The sequence below is a fragment of the Rosa chinensis genome, chromosome 4 (genome assembly GCF_002994745.2).
Source record: "Rosa chinensis cultivar Old Blush chromosome 4, RchiOBHm-V2, whole genome shotgun sequence".
Lineage (NCBI taxonomy): Eukaryota > Viridiplantae > Streptophyta > Magnoliopsida > Rosales > Rosaceae > Rosa > Rosa chinensis.
In genome coordinates this window covers 12,842,189-12,846,657 of record NC_037091.1, presented here as the reverse complement: position 1 = coordinate 12,846,657, position 4,469 = coordinate 12,842,189, and positions in this window count along the sequence as shown.

Genomic DNA, 4,469 nt, shown 5'->3' with positions numbered 1-4,469 from the left:
TGCTCAGGTATTTGGATTACCGAAGTCGTCAACAACGACGTTGCCGCTACCAGTAACCCCACCTCTAGCGTTGATCCTGCTGCCACGGTTGACGCTGCTGCTACCGATGGTGTTGTTCCAAGTGGTGGTGCTACTAGTGTTAAGCTTGACGTTTATCAACTGCTCAATCTCATGACTGCAGCCATCGCCAAGCAGAAGGAAGAGATGTGCAAGGGGATCGAGCTCATCTCCAACCAACTTACAGAGCAGATTGTGGTCATTACTGAAGAAGTGGCAACCATCCGAAAGGATGGCACCAGTCTGGCTGCATCGCTAGACTGGTGAGATGCAGCAAGTCAGAGAGCTGCTTAAGAAGACCGCTCCAAGGTATGTGCACCCCAATGGGAGGAAGGAGACAGCCAGTGCTAGCATTGTAACACCTCCTGTTGGGCAGAATGCTTCTGCATCGAAGGTGAAGGAAGTGGCTTTTAACTCTACCAGAAGAACTTTTTAATAACCAAAAAGTGCACTTGATGTTATCTAACCGTCCATTTCTGTTGGTGCAAGTGGTGTCAGTACTCTGAGTGTCTTCCAATATTTCAGATTTTAAGTTTCATTAAATCATGATAAGGATTAAAGAATAACTATTATAAATGGGTTGCTTTTATGGTCGAATTGTAAAGAAAAAGTTGTGAAGTTCTGTACCAGAGGGGATGTTGTACAAGTAGATTCCATCTTGTAAAAATTTCCATATGCAATGAGCTCTGCCACAAGCATTTTCATAGGCAGCACTCATTTCAAATACTGTGATATTGAGATTGTAATTCGAGTACGATACATGACAGTCAAATTATGTCGTAAACTTTGCACGAAACCCAAACTCCCATTCCTGATTGGTTGGTAGGCTATGATAACCAAGATCATCATCTCCAAAGTGACAATGGTAGTTCAATACGTTGTCTAACCTGTTAACAAGGCAAATAAAGTGTTTTTTCCCAGGTAAAACAACTCTAATACCATAGATAGTTGGAGCAAAGGCTAAGACAAACAAAAGCAAAAAACAGACTGATCTTCCCATCATCATGTTTGTAATGCTCAACATAATTTCATCTGGAATTTATAGCACGACAATGGAATTTGGTTGTTTCAACATTTAATTAATTTCTAATAATATGGGGAGTGAAAATAACAATATTGTTTACAAACCACATGCCCTCTGTATTTTTAAAAAGGGAACAATTTTGTTTAGTCATTGTATTATGACTCTGTCGTCGTTTCAGTCCCTGACATTTTAATTTAATCTGAAAAGTCCCTTAGGTCACAATTTTCATCTAATAGGTCCTCGCCTTTAAGAATCCGTCAAGTTGGGCCGTTAAGTTGCTGATGTCGCACTCCAAGCCACACCACCTTAGCAAATTGCATGCCATGTAACCTGTAAATTGTCTAATATAACTCTATGTTATTTCTCCACTCCTTTTCTCCTTTCTAATTCCTTTTATTCCCTTTTTTTTTCTTTTCTAACTACCTTCTTCTTCTTCTCACCCAAAACCAATAACATCCGCATTGCATACACGGGTAGAGGATTTGGACTACAGCTAACTCTTCTTGACCCGTTCGACCCATAATTTGACTACACCTGAACATTAGAAGCACAAGACATTAATATCGAAATTCACTAGATCCAATACAATGAGAATCACATATTCTAGGTACCTAATGATCCTCAGAAGCTTGTTTTTCCTTGCAATATCCATTACACAAGGCCAGTACTCATGTGACCTGGCATTGATCTCCTTAGAAGACCACAAAACTCAACTTTCCCACTATCCAGATTCATCCCCACTAACCTCCATATCTCAATAAAATACTTCCCCACAGTCTCAATCTTCTTCAAATCGCCCCCATCTGATTATTTAGCTGCGCAAACCAATCGGGAATCCATATCTTCACTTTGCAGCCTGCCAGCCTCCAGCAAACACCTTGTTCACATTAATTGACTTCAAAACTCCCTGGACAACAACAATTTGCACCTCATAAACACAAACACTTCCCTAATTAAAACAAAGCCCTTACATTTCGATTCGAATCCCTTTAACAAATTCTCATAATCAGAAACACATTTTCAAAATGAGTTCAAGTCAACAAGTATGATAGAGAAGATGAAGCACATGTCACCGCTTCGACCCAAGCCATCGTCCTCAAACTCACTGCTTCGAGGGATCGGAGATCGAGGAGGACTTAAAGGAGAAGGCAAGAGCAGCAGCGGCGCTGAGGAAGTAGAAGAAGGGAGCAGTTTCGTCGCCGCTAAAAGTAGAAGAAGCCATGTCTTCTCTGATTGGGTGTGTGAATCTGGGGTTTGGTCTCTCTCTAGTTTTCTTTTTTGTGAGAGAATAGGGAGTTGGATCGGAAGAGGAGAATGATTGCATAAGGAAGTTGGTGGTGGCTGAAGATGAGGATGGAGCTACAGACTTGACGCTCAAAGACCACCTGGACGTCTTCTCATGCCGACGCGTCTTAGTTCCTCGATCCAGACCACTGGCACTCTGACCACCGACGTTCGACCCATATTCCACCGTACTCGGCTTCAGTTTCATTCTGGTTCCAAGTTGGGCATTGGGTTCTAATCTGATTCTCAGATTTTTGGGCTAAAATTAGGGATTTGATCGATTGGGGAAGATGTAAAAAGGGTGATTGTTGTTGTGCAGGACAGGTATGGATAGAAAGAAGAGTCAGGGCTATTCTTGACATTTTACTATGTACCACGCTTACATGGCGCTGAGTTGGCATCTAACTTTGTGCCACGTCATCTTGTTAACGGAATAATTGGATGGCGATGACCTATTAGACGAAAATTATTACCTTAGGGACTTTTCAGATTAAATTAGAATGTCAGGGACTGAAACGATAACAGAGTCATAGTACAGGGACTAAACAAAATTTTTCCCTTTTAAAAATTAAAAATTAAAAAATTAATTAAAAAACCCTTTGCTCACCTTACCCTTACATATGTTAGTGAGAATCAAACATATGACATTTACAATGTTGGAATTATAACCAACAAACATGTCACAACTCATCGACAAGCCCTCTGTTATTTTCTATGTGTATGTATACAACGAATATGGTGCAAAACCAGGGGGTGTGGTTTTTTGCTAAAAAGACGGTGCCAATTTGATCCCCTAAAAGATTAACTAATTTGATATTCTTATGAAGGTTAATCAGTAACATTCTCTTGTCCTTCAGTTGCTTCCTATTTAAGCTCATTCCAAAAAACAATAATAATGTGTGGTTTGCAACAAAGATGGTGCAAATTTTCAAACAAATGTGTGGTTTGCAAATTTTGTCCAATTTAATTGGTCCATGAATATGATGAGATACATATTGACAGGATGCCTAGATCTATTCAATTCACTTTCAAATGAGTTTATCACATATTTCTAATAATGATAACGTAGCAATGAACGATAAATATTTTGGAAAGCTGTTTAATTAGCTTCCTTGTTATACCTAAACCAAGGAATGTGGCATATGCATGTATATGTTGAAAACGTTATCAAAATCAGACGAATGTGTATCGAATAATATCTAATTAGTTTTACACTTAATTTTCTCGATCCACTGTTGTAATTTAATTAATCCAATCAATTAGCGTTTACATATTGCATGAAGAATTAGGAAATATTCTATAAAAAAAAAAAAAATTAGGAATGATATTAATTTTCATGTTACTTGGGGATGATTATATGTAATTTGTTATTATAAATTTCTAATTCATATATCCACCAGTAAAAATGAGTTCATCGTCTTTCAGTCATGTTCTTATTGCGCTCTTGATGCTGCTACTTGTTTATATATATAACAACACTAGTCCCTCGACTAGTAACAGTTCTGATCAACAACAACCTTCCCGGCAATCCAGACCTCACAGTCCATTGTAAATCCAAGGATGACGACATTGGAGAGCGCTTACTCCATCACGGAGACACCTATCAGTTTAGGTTTAGGCCTCGTCTGATTCCCTTCACTGCAACATTATTCTTTTGCAGATTTCAATGGTCTGGGAATTCAAGTGGAATATTTCAATATGTATATACGACCAAAAAAGAGATGATCGTGAATTGTGCATTTGGAATCCAAGAGAAATCGGCCCTCGTTTGCAGGGTGGGGACTGTAATTTGTGGCATGGTTCGTAATTGAATGGGTTATCTCCGGATCAACCTAATATTGACAATCTTAGTTTATCATATGTGATTTGTATTAATTCATTCCCCTAAATAAATTATCTTTCTGATTTTTTATATATATTTTTTTTTGGCAAAGGAAAATTCTCTTTCTGATTAGCAGTTGTTAAAGTAAAATGACAATTGGAATCGGTCTACTCATTTCATTTCATAGTCCATTTATATAAGAATAGAATTACAACGGAAATATCGATTACATTAATGATACTAAATGCTGATTGAGCTGTGATTGTAATTCCTTGATTCCCT